Source organism: Melospiza melodia, chromosome 18 (genome assembly GCF_035770615.1).
Source record: "Melospiza melodia melodia isolate bMelMel2 chromosome 18, bMelMel2.pri, whole genome shotgun sequence".
Classification (NCBI taxonomy): Eukaryota; Metazoa; Chordata; class Aves; order Passeriformes; family Passerellidae; genus Melospiza; species Melospiza melodia.
Window position 1 is genome coordinate 6,109,650 of NC_086211.1, and position 14,713 is coordinate 6,124,362.

General features: G+C 42.5%; 1 long non-coding RNA gene across 1 annotated transcript in view; it reads left to right on the top strand.

Moving 5' to 3' along the window:
* The window catches only part of LOC134426645 (uncharacterized), a 162,077-nt gene that overhangs the window by 12,035 nt on the left and 135,329 nt on the right, over window positions 1-14,713 (top strand). The window contains exon 2 of the long non-coding RNA XR_010030016.1: window positions 6,041-6,125. This is a non-coding gene — a long non-coding RNA (uncharacterized LOC134426645). The remainder of the gene's footprint in view (window positions 1-6,040; window positions 6,126-14,713) is intronic.

Genomic DNA, 14,713 nt, shown 5'->3' on the forward strand with positions numbered 1-14,713 from the left:
TGGGCAATTCTGAAGTGACTTGACCTGGTGGGCACGTGGTGAATGTTTGCCCTGCTTGAGGTGAGGGGAGGCAGTGGCATCTCTGTGGTGATGATCACAGGAGGTGGATGAGCCCTGCAGCTGCCCCAGTTGCTGACAGCTCCGTGGTGGTGATGGTCTGGGACCTGTGAGTGCTGGGGGCTGCCTGTGCTGGGCTGGCCTGGCCAGCCAGATGTGCCTCTGCTAATAATAACAGGAATTGCCCTACGAGCAAAGCTCCATCTGGGTCACTTGTGTAAGCTCGGGGTATCAGCTCCTCTCCTCCAGGACAGGTTATGTAATTGCATCAGAAATCAAATACACGATTTGGATTTCACCTTTTTCTGAACATCTGGCTGTTCACGTTTTGGGCCTGCTGATTTCATAGGGATCCTGGTTAGAAGAAGGTTTTCTGTGCATGCAAGAATGGAAAACAAATGCTGAAAGGTTGCCCAGACAGTGACCTTGGAATTAATTCTCAAATTTGAGTGAATTTCTTTACATTTTCTCCTCTGAAAGTTTCAATAAGAGCAGTGCTGTGGTGTGTGACCTCTCTAGCCTTAACTGGGTGTTTCTTTGAAAGTCCCTCTTTTCTCTAATGCTGCATTGCTGCCTTTGAAATCAGCAGAGAGAAGGGCAGTGGAGCCCTGCAATGAGATGCGACCTAAAGCTGGTGGCATCTACAAAGAGAGTCCAGTTGACTTCAGCAGCCTTTGGAGTGAGCTCCTAAAAGGCTGCTGCCAGTGATGCCCTCACAGTGGTTTAATTCCCTCTCTTTACTGGTCTCAGATAGTGTGAACCCACTGACCTCTGGTGCACACTGACCATCCTCTGTTTTTTGCCAGGGAAGCAAAGCTTGGGACAAGTTTTGCTGGAGAATTGTCAGAGAAGTGATTGCAGCTTTTAATTTGCTTGACTTACTGGCTGGGGTCCACGTTGGCAGAGCCTTCAGCAGCTCGTTATTGTTGGAGGCTTTTCTTGCTGGGTGTTCTCTGCAGCTGTGCTGAGGGTATCTGCTGCACCCTGAGCTGTGTGCCCAGCCCCAGGATCCTCTCTCCAAAGCCAGTGGGATTTTTTTTTGTCCCAGCAGCAGCATGTAAACATAAAGAAAGGTTTCACAGCCTTGTTCTTGCTGGTTTTGAGTCCAGAGACTTCGAGGAAATAAGATAAGTGCGATATCTGTTCCTTCAAAGTCCCCACAGCATTTTTAACTGTACTTCTGATCACTGTAGCAGATAATAAATACAATACATGCACCCATGCACATAAAACAGTGTTGTTTTGTGCTTAGTCCATGTGTTTCATGTAGAAATCTGGATGATGGCCAGATCAGTAAATGAATCTCATTTTTAATGGAAATCAGAAACACAACAGATGTACTGTACACTGAAAAGAGTTAAAAATAGCTGTTTGCAATCTCTGTGCTTGCCTTTAAACAAAGTACATGGTACAGAGCAGTGGTGGTTTAGCATATGGAGGCTCTAACATCTGATATTTCTGAGAGTTTGCCAGGTTTGTGCAGGGAGGTCTTGAAGTTAATGGCAAGTTTCATAGACAGGATTTCTGCTAACATCTTAACTCTCTCCATGGTCAAACCCTCTGGCTCCTGTGAAACTCTTTATGGTCACTTGTATGTTGCAGTAAATTTGTGAAAAGATAGGGAAAGCCCAGTAGAAGTTGGTTCCCCTCCCTGCCCTAGTGGGGAGCTGGGTATTTTTATTTTGTTTTTATCTGGATAAATTGAGATGTTAATTCTGGGTCACACAGCAAAATATTTTTAATGCTGGTGCCTCCTTCTTATGGCTGGTGCCACTTCTTTCTCATTACAAATCAGAATAACTAGAGCAGCATTACATGGGGGATTGGCTGCACCTGGCAAAACTGGATTAATTCCAACGTGCTGCATAACTCCAGACTGACTGCAGTCCTTGGGAGAAAAGGATTTGCCTTTAAGAGTTAGCCTAAGTGCTGTCCCAATATGTACATCTTCCAGTGTGCTTGGCCTCATTGCAGTTGTCAAAAGACTGGAGAGCCTTTATGTAAATCATTTTGATAATACACATTTGTAAGCTGGTGTAAAGAAAACATTTTCTTATGAATGTTATATAGTGGAGGAGCTTCATCTCCATATCACACTTATGCTTTAATGCACAACAGCTTTTAGTAGTCTCCATGTCAGATGCTCTGTGAAGACTCAGAAAGAAGTCTTAGAGAGCAATTACTCAAACTACCTGAAAGACTGATTTTTTAAAAGAGGAATTTTATCTATTTCTGCTGACTTCCATACAGCGCATTTTTGATTCAATATGTTTTTCATGTTTAAAAAAGACCTTGTTTTCCCAGAGTGCTAAAAAAAGCCCTTTGAAACCCCATGAGACTATAGTGATGAGCTATGCTAGAGAAACCAATATTATATATTTCATCATTTGTCTGGTGTCCTTGCCAAACTTCTAATTTAGCAGCACACAGTAGTGCACCAAAGTGAGTCATGAATTCTTCAGTATAATTACCACGCAGTGCAAAACCAAGGCTACAGAAGTCTGAACCTTTTCCTGTCTGTCGTTTTTCCCTTCTACTCTCTTTTCAAATACCATATGCTGTGCAGGAAAGCTGTGCATTGCATCACAGCTTCAGCCCTGCTCTCAGCAGATATGATTAAAGGCTAAATTTTGAGTTAATAACTAAAAGTCTTTTTCCATGGGACAGTCACGAGAAAAAGAAGAAAAAGGTGTTTGGTTTCTTTTACAGCTAAAATGTGGGGCTTTTTAGGGAAAACACCCTGGTAGAGACAGCCACTGTGGAGTTGTACAGCTTGATATGAGATCTGAGTAAATGCTAAGAGAAGGTCTTGTTGACATTTTAAAATTAGTTTTCCCTTGAATTGATTTTTATGTCTTTATATTTGTCATTTTAGAAAGTGAGCCTTACATGTGAGGCAGTTGCAAAGGGCAATTGGAAACCTCGTGTGTTCGTTCAGGGTTCACCCCCAGGAATAACCCACCCCAGAATTGTGGTGATAACTTGGTGTTATCAGTGATGTACCTGCAATCTAGAGTTTCAAAACTGCGGCTGTATCCAAATTCATGTTCAGTTCAGTGTCTGCATTGAGGCTCACTATTTTTTACCTCTTTTATAAGTGAGTATACACAAAGGCTCACATTCTAAAAGGGCATCACAGAAGCCAAAGATTTACAGAGTTGCTGACAGATTAAGTCTTTCTTCAGAAAGACCCATTTCAGGTTGGTTTTGAAATTTTGCAGCATTCCAGTTGCTGCGCATGACTTACAGACTCCTGCCTCCTTTTGAAAGTAAGAGCTTAGAAACTCAACACAATTTCTGCCATACTTGTGTTTCTTCAGATTGCAAGAGATGAATTGTCTTTGCAAGCTGAAATGTGTTGATATGTTAAATATTATTTGTGTTTGAACTATTCCTGCCTCCCTGCCTGTGTTATGGGATGGTTTCAGCACAGATTTTACCAGAGCACAAAGAGATGAGACAAAGAGAACTGGGGGACTTTGCCTCCTTCAGCTGCTGGGAGGTTGGTCACTGTTCAGTTTTGTTTCTAGATGTTGTGTAAAGCTGTTTCCTGAGCAATTAACTGCAGAACTTTGCTTCCTGCAGAAGGCACAGGAAAATGTGGTTGCATTTCTGAAGGCACAGTTACATTTCAGAGAGCTACTACAGAAATACTGCCATTGCAAGGTTCATCTACATGATTCTTCCCACCTCCCTCCTAATATTTCTTTAGTATTTCTTACTATTTCCCTATTTTCTAGGGAAATTTGCCTTTCAGACCTAGGTCTGCTCATAAAATGTAGATTAAAGATAATTATTTTCTAATGGTGACTGTGGAAAAATATAAAGACAAAAGAAGTTCCAAACTCCCCTTGTGTTTCTGGAAACTTCTTCACATCCATTCTAGTTGCTATTTTGTTTGTTGTATCTTCTGTTTCTGGCTTGTGGCTCAGCCTTGCACTTGTTTCATGCTTGGATAAAAGCAGATAAGGCAAAGGCCTTGCTCATGTGAGTGTGGCTGTACAGATGCAGAGCACCCTCAGTTCACTGCCACTGTACTCTGCCCACACTCCTTCCCAGCTCTCAATCACCCCTTTTCAGTAATTGCATTAATGCAATGCAACAGTCTGACAAATTCCCAGATGTGTCATTTTTTCCCTTCCATAACTATGTTTAAAGGAACACACTGTGGTGAGAAGTTAATTCTACATCCACGCTAAATTAGTTGTGTTGGTTCCTTTTCTTCTCCCCCCTCAAATATTCTGTTTCAGAACTGCAAAGTAAGAGCTTAAATAGAGGTGAGACTATTGTGTCATTGTGGGCACAGTATTCCTTTGCTTGGCAGTTGAATAGTAAGTTATATTTGTAAGGAGGGGGATGGCTCAGGTTAGGGAGGTTTTAGGCTTGTCTATTGTATGATCTGCTCTCTTCAGTTGCTGCAGCATCAGAACATTTCTCCCATTTAATTTTTTTGTACTTCCACAGATGCATGAAAAATTGCAAAAAGTAAGTAAAATCACATTCTAAAAGAGTGCACAGCCTAATCTTGAATGTATATCATGAGGAGAAAATAGCAGGTGATAGAACACCCTTGGTATGAAAGACTACATAATTATGTGGTGTGATCACTGGGGCAGGTGAACAAATTGGGTGTTTTGATGAGAGTGTGCTGGATGGAAAACTTAGACAAGAGTTGCTGGGAAAGAGCTTATGCCAGAGATGAGGCATGGTGGATCAAATCCAACTTGAGGCACTGGGACAGCATGAACCAACCCTGTGCTGCTCACTGTGATTAGAATAGCAGCCTGAGAGAGATGGGCTCAGTCTGAATGCTGCATTACTTTGATTTTTGTCAATTAAAGCCTGATGCAATTAGATGAAGCCCTTGCTCTGCGTACTTGACACTGCAAGATGCTGAGGAGGCTGGCCCTGATCCAGCAAAGCACTTAAATGATTCCATTAGTTTAAATGGCGCTACCTGTATGCTTAAAATTAAGCATGCACTGAAGTGCTTTGCTGGGCTGATGCCAGTGTGTGCAATGGGTGGCAAGATCAGATTTTTAGTGACCACCACCACAGCCTTTCTTTGGTTTTGCATGCAGGGGAACTCTAAGGTTTCCTTTATGGCCTCTTTAGGTTGGCTGTCTAGCTCGTGATTTTGATAAAAATAAGTGGCAACACTACATAAATCACCCCCCAAAAAGTGCTTCTCTCACAGAATTTTTACAATGCACTCTATCAGAAACTGTCCAGCCAGAGTATTGCTAAACTGAGCCATTCCAGAGAACAGCACTGAGCTGTTTGAGGTAGTTAAATCCAGAGGCCTGATGCCTTGTAACCAGTGAATGTTTTTTTTAGAAGCAGTTGAAAACCATTATTTGAAATCGCTGATGTTCTTGACAGAGTGAAGGCCACGTAGCCAGATGTCTAATGACATTCTTGGATTAAATGGAGCTATAGTCTGTGTATAATTGTGATAAAAGTATATCATAAAATACTATAATTATAATCAAGAGGTTTATATGCTATTCTTAAAAAATAATTTCTAGGCACTGTAAATTCAGAATTAAGCACATCCACCATGTCTGCAAACTTAGAGGTCATATAGGTGCAAGACTGTATGGAGAAATTTGAGCTGATTTACCCTAAATTAAATAAAATGGGCTTGGAAGAGACCTGAGGAGTTCACTTAGTTCATCTGCCTCTTTAAACCACCAACACCATCTACTCCCCAGTGTCCCTAAGCTATCTGTTTCAGGACATAACAGTCTTTACCATTAGAAAGTATTTCCTGATGTCTGAATTAAATTTCCCTAGCTGTAATTTTATCTCATTATTTCTTGTCTAACCTACCATGCACATGAAGGATGGATTATTCCCTTCCCATATGCAGCCTCCTTTTACAGCAGTCTCAGGGCAGTGCTGAACTACTGTTCCTCCTGTGATTCTTCCTAATTGTTCTATTTTTTCCATTTTCCCACTTCTCTTATTTCCATCCCTCTAGGATCTTCTTCTGGACAACCACCTGTGAGGGACTAAGAAAGGAACTGAGACTGTGCTCCTGGGGTTTTGGGCAGCAGGAAAGTCTGGTGGGTAGAAAAAATTGCGCATTTCTGCTTTGCTGGCTCTCTCCAGCACATCTGAGTGCAGAGTCCTACTACATGGGCTGGTGTATGTGACTTTATTTAGATTTCTTTTTATTAGAGAAACATCTAATTATCAAACTTGTAATTTCCTTCACAGCAAGTGAAGGAGAACACAAAGCTGTGGTCAGAGGCAGCTGCCACTGACAGGTCTGTGTTTAGCTGAGTGCTGGATTTGCATTCCTGCTCTTTCTGGGTGCTGCTGCTGACTTGCTCCTCACAAAGGAGGCTCAGTTCTGACTTTTGGTTCTGTTGGTCGCCAGACAAAAGCCCAAGGCTGGAGCAGTTTGTGAACCACAATGCAATTTCTGCAAGCTTTGGCTGGCCAGCTTTTAGAAAGAGACCAAGACCTTGCAGGGAGGTGTGGAACAGGAAAAAAAGAAGTCAAGCAACTCCTGAAAGCCTTCTGCACTTCTTTAGCTCAAATCCAAGAAAGGCTATTTCAGGCTTGGGAAGTTTCAGTTACATTCCAGTGATTGATTTTTATTTCTCTGCTAAAGATCAGGTTTTCTTAACAGCCTGGCACACTTGATAACCATATCTCAGCATTTGGGCACGCTTTAGGTGCAGAATTCTTTCCTCACACGGCTCTACCAGTATTAAACATTATTTTTTTCCCCAGGAACATCCCTGAGGGCAGCCTGTAACCATCAGGGATTCAGAGGGCAGCTCTGGCACTGACCGTGCTTGCAGAGCAGCCCTTCCTTCCACGTGCTCTGCTCTCTTTAGGATTCCCACAGCACCTCAGGAAAGTTGTGCAGCCCCAGCCCTGCCTTCCCTGAGCTCTGATAATGCTGCCCTGGTGACAGATGATACGTGGGTGCAAAGCCAGTTCTATTTACATTTACACTCTCCCAGCAGGCTCAGTGCAGTTGTCACAACTTGTCAGTGGTCGGGGCCCAACGGTTTGTGGTTGGCGTAAAGATATTTTTCTGTTACAGAATCTGCTGTGTTTAAAAGGGAGCTGGCTGACTGTGATTATTAAGATGTAATCAAATGCATTAAGGCAGCTATTTCCTTTGCCATTAATAATGAGAAAGCTGGCAATATAATCTCCCCTTCGTTCTCTTGTTTCACTTTTGTGGTGAGAAATGAAATGAAAGCAATCAGGAGCTCCAGGAGCCTTTTGGCACTGTGTATTTTTGTTGTCATAAAAATCATAAAGTAAGTACTTCTGTCATGTATTTTTAGTTAAAAATTTTGCTGAGGAAAATCTGTCCTTTATCATAGCTCCTAAGTGTTTCCATAAATAAGAATTAGGTTCTTAATTCATTGAGATACTTTGGAAAACTCTCTTCAACCACACTTGCAGTGTGTCTGTCGCCTTCCCAGGTAATCATCAGTTTTCAATTTCTATAGGGTATATTTATTTGTTTACTAAAGCTTATATAATTTATTTTAAATCCTCCCGAAGAGTTAAGGGATTAGAAAATGATGAGTTATAACAATAATTTAAAATCATGTTTAATACCTTAAATACTTTTCCACTACAGCAGGTTAAATAGTCACCAGCCTTTACCTTATAAAGCCTCATTTAAACCTAATGCTCAAGGAGAAATGCTGCAGAAATTACCATTTAACACTTGTGTTTGACATGGGTTTATGATGTTTTCTCAGCTGAGGAAAATGAGAAAAACTGAGTTGAAACAGTTGAATTCCATTATCTTTGATTCTGCTCTTTTTAAAAACTGATGATCTCACAGTTTGTCTAATGATTCCCTCAAGTTTGTTAACCTTTGCAATAATGCCATTTAATTTTTCATCTACCTCTTTAGTCATTTTTAGTAGAATCAGGACAATTTCTTCATATTCTGGAGTAAGTACTGTGTTCCCACTAGAACCTGGAGCTCTAATTAGACACCCAAGGCTGAGGTCTTCTGTTGTGCTTTGCCTGTGTTGGTCTTAGACCCCTCTGGCTGTAATTCCCGCTGGGAGGCCTCAAAGGTGAACTGGGAAATCTCAAAGATAATTCCGTGGAATTTATTTATTCTTGCTTTCCAAAGTGATAAAGTGAGTGACAAGGAGCCTGCAATGACTTGTGCAAGATGACAGAGGTAATCCAAAAGTCCTCATGGTGAATGGCAAGGCTGCTCTCATTTTAGTGGTTTTGGAGCTGGTCTTCTGAACCAGAGCAAGTGACACTCAGTGGATCTGGGGGGGATAGAATGTAAGAGAACAGTGCAGAAGGTAATCCCACACCTGAGGAGTTGCAGCTGTAATAATCACCAAAGATTAGGAACAGGCCTGCCCTTAGTGAGCCACAGCTGTGCCCAATAGGAAGCAGAGTGCTACAAAAGAGTGGGTTAGCTGGCTGAGGAGAGAGATGGAGTTTGTTGGGTGTGCTGTGAGGAAGAAGGAGTCAGTGCTGCAAGGAGATGCCCATGAGCAATCACCAAGAAGTGATTTGCAATAAGATGACAACAAGTGGATGCATCTTCAAAGGCTGGATGAGGAAAGCCCTTGAGATACAACCAGGTCTCTGTCTCCAGATTTCCCTTATGCTGTGTCCATCCCTTGCAGGGATTTCTCATGGTACTTTCACTAACTCAAAGGCTTAAAATCCTCAGAAACATGCTTTGTTCTGCGCTGCTTCTGTGGGCCCTCAGGTCCTTCTCTGTGTTTTCTCATTCTGGGCAATGAGAGGTTTTAGTCCTGCAGCAGAAGCCCAAAGCCCTTTCTTCAAGGACAAGAAGTGTTTTTGCTTTGGACCTGCATGCTGAGTGTCCCCAAAGCTGCCCGTGTCTCTTTATGAGATGCTGAGCTCCTGTAAGGCTGGGGAGGAGCCCTGGCTGCTCACTCTAATTCCTCCTGAGGCAGTGCTGTGCTCAAAGAGAGACATTTGGAAACAGGCTGTTCCCAGCAGCTCCTTCCACCAGTGCCAGCCTCAGGGTGGCAGGGAGACCTTCCCCATGCCCTCATGTGCCACTGTGATCTCCTGCTTCTGGGAAGCTCTCAGGATGGCTCCTCCAAGAGAATCATCTGTGTTTGCAGTGATAAAGGCTGGGATCTGTCCTTGCCTTCCAGCAGCTGGAGGGTGCTGGGCACAGGCTGGCTGCTTCCTGCCGTGGCTGAGTCCCTCTCCAGATGTTCCCTGTGCCAGGGGAGGGTTTGCCTGCAGCCTGCTCCTCCCCAGCCCCTGTGGGTCATGTCCCTGCAGAGCTAGGGCTCCTGATGGGGTTTGCTGCTCCTCTGGAGCTGACAGAGCATCCTGCTGTGTTTCCAGTCCTCCCCAGCCTGGTTTTGTGTCACTCTTGGTCTCTCCTCTTTGCTCCTTGTCTGCAGTGTCTGACTCTGCTCTCCCATTCCCTGGAGCTGTTGTAGAGGTGGGCTGAGATTTGCAAAGGGTTTTGTTTTGTTTTTTTTTTTTTTTTTTTCTTTTGGAAGAGACCATATCCTGTGCTCTACAAGTGAGAAAAAAGCAATGTAGTCTCTGTCTGTATCACTTGATGCCTGCATTTTGTTCCATTTCTCGGGGCAAGGCCATCCTGTGCTCTGTCAGCCCTTCCCTGCAGGGCTGTACAAACCCTGTGTTGTCCTTTCACTGCTGGATAAGGGGATGGCTTTGCCCAGACTTTTTCTGCATTATTATTTTTCCTCTCCCCAAAACACCAAACTGTCAGCTCTGCCTCTGATGGAAGAGCAAAGGAAAAGCACTCTTTATTAATTTTTGCATAGGAAATCAGCTGCAGCACTGCAAGGATGAATTTATCTTCTAGCTCTTTGGCTTGTACTTTAGTCACACTTTGTCAACCAGACAATGCTCATCACTTATATATAAAATCCTTCCACAGAATATACAGGTAAGAAGAATACATGTATAATGAAATAACAAGTCTTGGCATTTTCTACAGAAGCAGCCAAACATTCAGCTGTGATCAGTTTTATTAAGAGGAGAAACTGCTGGAAACAATTGTGTCCCAAATAATTGATGAGAGAAGAATTTGATCTCTGGTTGGTGGCTGTAATAAATTTCTCTTGTCTGCTCAGTCCACTTACTGCAGGTGGGAACCAACCCTGTGCAGTGATTAAAGAAGCAAAATATTTTAGGCATAATAGAATAGAGAAATTCTCCTAGTAAGCTGGACAAAAATAGCTCCACAGGTAGAAAAATGGAAGGGGAAGTGCTTTTATTGAAGTCCACATTAAATTAGGGAGCTGTTATTTTTGTTCCTCACCCCTTGCAGCTGACAGTGAAGCAAAATGATATTTTTGGGATATTGCCTTGTACAGGCTCTGTCCAGCCTTTTCATTAGCACCTCAGGAGCCGAGGCAGGGAAAGGAGCTGCCTTCCCTTGGTGGAATTATTGGGCAGGAGAGGAGGAAAGGTCAGAGGAGGGAGGGAAAGCTCATCTTTGGGTTTGCTTTGGGTTTAACTCCAGGTGGTGTGCATGACCTGGATGTCCTCTCTGCCAGCACCAGGGCTGGGCATCACTGCAGGGCAGAGCCAGGGTGTGGGCAGGGGGTTCCCACACAGCCCCTCCTTTGTGCATGCTCCTGCCATGGCAGAATCGAACCAGTGCTGTGCTCTGAAATGTGAAATTTGGTTTCTTGAGGATGTTGTGACTGCAGCCCAGACTCCCTATATTTAGGATTAGACAGAGAAAGCCCTGTCTAATATTGCCCTTTCAGCAGGACAATATTAGACTAGAAGGCACTATTAGGGCCAAAGACAGCAGCCATAAATAACTCCTTTAATCTGCGCAAGAAAATGAGTAAATAACAACATCGTCCTATGAAACAGTTATGTCTAATGTTTCATTAATGCTTTGCCAACATTGATAATTCTTTTTATATAATTTAGCATGCTGGGCTCCTCTATCCCTGGAGTTCTTTCCAGATGGGGTAGTGCGTCCCAGAGAGCAGGGAGTGTCAGGGCCATCAGCATGTCATTAGAGCTAATGCAGGAGTTGTCAAATGATGCCTGCTCACTGCTGAAAAGCTCTGTATTAGCACAGGGCTGCAGAACTGCAGCATTCATCACCAGGGAGTGTTATTTGAAAAGATCATTTAGTATCTGCCAAGGCTGCTGTAATATTTTTTTTGGCCAAAGAATTTAAGTGGGAAGATGTGTGTGTGCGCGCCTCCACTTGTGTTTAATTGTAATCTCACATAATGCACTCCTTAGCTTGACATTTTTAAAGTAAGGGGTAGGTTGGTTGATTCCTGAAATTAATTATAATTCAGATTTTGGAGTGTGCAAAATGGATAGAGAGCTTTCTATAAACCTTTTAGACACAGCTAGAATTTGGACTGATTTATTATGCACTTCTACTATGCTCTGCTGCTCATGTAACAGAATCTTTAGGAATTTATTGCAAGAAAATGGCTCCTCTTCACAAATTTGATGCAAGGAGAAGATGGAATTTGGGTTTTAATTGCATTTTGGTAAGGAAAACCAAAACCATTCAAGACTTTGGCCCTTTGTACACCGGATGAATTGAGTCTCTGGTGTTCCTAACTCAGGGTAAGAGAATCTTCTATCTGCATTAATGCCTGCATGAAAGTTTTAAAGACATGAAAATGACAAATGCTGGATTAGTTTACTTGTTTTCCCTTGCAGGAATACATTAGCAAAGTCAAATACTTCCTGATGCTCCAGCAGAAGAGATTTTAGTTGATTCTCCTTTAGGTGTTTCACTCATTAATGCATTTCGTTAGAAAGATTAAGTGGACTCCAAGTTCTCCTGAAACAGCAGAGATCTTAACTTCTGAATTAATGCATGCCCCAAAAACAGTCTGCCCTGGAGATGGTGTTTTAGAATGACAGCTGTCTGCACAAGGAGTTTGTGGGGAAACAACCATTACAGACCGCTGGTTTAATCCCAATCACCTTTCATGTATAAACATGGTGAACTTTATCACACTTAACAATCTTTAACATTTATGAAGCAAGTTTCCAGCTGAGGAATCCAATAACACCTGCATGGACCTCAGAAGCCCAGCAGAAGAGGGGGGAAAAAAGATGGTGAAATGCTGTCTGGGCCCTTGTAGAAGAGCTCAGATGTGTGATTTGGATCTAAAGGAATGTTTGTAGCAGTGTGATGGGAATCAGTGTATCTCCATCAGGTATCAGTGCCTGGCTGGGAGCTGGGAGCAGATTGCTCCTGAAGAACAATAAGGTTTTTTCATTAAGTTCTTCCCTGTTGGCTAGGATAGATAAGAAAGCCTCCTCCCCTACTTGACTCATGCAGTAGATAAGATAAATATCTATATAAGAGATAAAGCTTAAGTGCAGTAGGAACTTGGAAGAGGCATTTTCTAGGAGAAAAAAGCTTAGCAGGCATCAGTTTATAAAAAATAAAACAGGCATGGATTTGTACTGCGTTCTAGTAAAAGCAAAGCCCCATTGTTGGCTCAGTGTGTTTTCTGTTGGAGACTGGATTGTAACCAAGGCATCATCTGCAGGTTGTAATTCTCCCCTCTGGAGCTTTTGGAGCTGGGGAAGTTCAGTTTGCTCTGGTACAGCCTTCATGCCATGCTAACGTGTGGCAGTCATTTGCAAAAACTGCTGACCTTAGCAGGCTGCAAGGCTTGTGTCTTACGAGGATGAGTATTTCCATCCACAATTTGAATTTCCTTCTTATAGTGGGGTGAAAAAGGCCTTTTACAGGTTTATCATTCCTGAGCCTTGGTGGTGGCAGCATTCCCAGTCATTAGGGCAGCTCAAAACCAAGGTTTTTTTTCTTTTCTGGGAACACTGTCTTTTCAAAGCAGTGACAGAGCAAGAGGAATTGTCCATTTTTTTTCCCTTGAAGAACTTATTTCCATTTTCTCTTAATTATCTGCACCACTGGTTTCTGCCTGTGTGCTGGGTTTGGCTGAGGTAGAGTTAATATTCATCACAGTAGCTGGTCTGAGGCTGTATTCTGGATTTGTTGGTAAGTCTGGGATGTTTTAGCTATTGCAGAGCAGAGCTCACACAGAGTCAGTGCCTTTCCTGCTCCTCACCCCACACACCTGCCAGGAGAATGGGGGTGCATGAGGAGCTGGGAGGGGACACAGCCAGGACAGGTGACCCCAGTGATCCAAGGGATATCCCAGGCCATATGGATGATGCTCCATGTTTAAAGCTGGAGTGAGAAATAAGGAAAGGGGAACACAATCAGAATGATTTGTGGGAAGGTGTTTGCCTTCCCAAGCCACTGTTACATGTGATAGAGCTCTGCTTCCCTGGGGTAGCTGAGCCTGCCTGCCCATGGGAAGTGGTGGATGAACTCTGAAATTACTTTTCTTGTGGGTATGAACTTTGCTTTACCTATTAACTGTCTGAGGTTGGTTTTTTGGTTGTTTGTTTTTTTTTTTCTTTAATTTTACCCTTCTGCTTCTCTCCCCATCCCACAAGGGGACAGTGAGTGAGCAGCTGCTTGGGGATGAGTTTCTGTCTGGGGTTCAACCATGGCTGCACATTATCTACCTCACTGGCTCTCATGAATAAAGATTCCAGGGATTGTGCTCACACATTTTCCCTTGCTCTGTGCTTTCCCAGTGCTCTGTGCAGTGCTCTAGTAGCATATATAGGTCAGATTATATATTACATTCTGAGTTTGCATGATGAGCTCTGACTGAAGCACCTAGGGACAAATAACCCAAATACAGGCCAGTATTCCTCTAGTAACTTGTAGTACACTGCTCATTATGTGAGTGCTTGAGTACCTATCCCTTCATGATTAAAGATATGCAAAATATAATTTAGGTGTTCCACTGTCTGCTTGCTCAGGGAATATTTCCCTTCTAGGTGAATAAATCCCTTAGCTTGAAAAATGCAGTTATAACTTCCATGTTATCCAAGTTTGTGGGGTTTTCTCCACTACCTTCACCTTTATATAGGTACACTGCAGGTTCTCTAGAGGAGAATTTTCCCTGGAAACCCAGGGTAAATTTCAGAGGAAAAACTAGATAATTAATATTAACTAGATTTAAACAGAATGTTGGAGCACATATAAAACTCTTTATTAAGCAGCTCTACATTGAGTCCCTGTAAAAAAATGGCCAAAGAACCTTCAAGGGAAAAGAAGACATGAACCAAAGGGGTCTTCTGTGCTAGACAATGATTGACTGAGGCAGAGACTTGAGTAGAAAAGATTATTTGCTTTTGGTTGTGTTGGATATGCTGCATTTTAGGTGTGCCTGTGTGCTGCAAGAAAGCTGGGCTGGCAGCAGATAATTAATGAGAGGATGAAAGTGTGAAGAAAAGAGAAGAGTAGGATCATCAGGTATCTTCCAAAATGGATTGTAATAGAAAGTGGCAGAATATGCTGGCAATAAAATCCAAAGATGAAGAGCTTTCATTTAATCAATTAAGATCGATTAGTGGAATCAAAGGTACAGTATGGGTAGCAGCTAATGCAGAGGTTAAAGCATTTTATCACTAGTAATTATAAAATTGGCTCAATTTTCTATTTCAAATCCTCATGTTTGCAGTAGGCATTATAAATAATAAAATGTTATTATGTTTTATTTAATATTTATCACCCATCTTAGCTGCTTGAGTAAAATCATGCCATACTTAAAACCATGGCATGTTTTTCTAATTC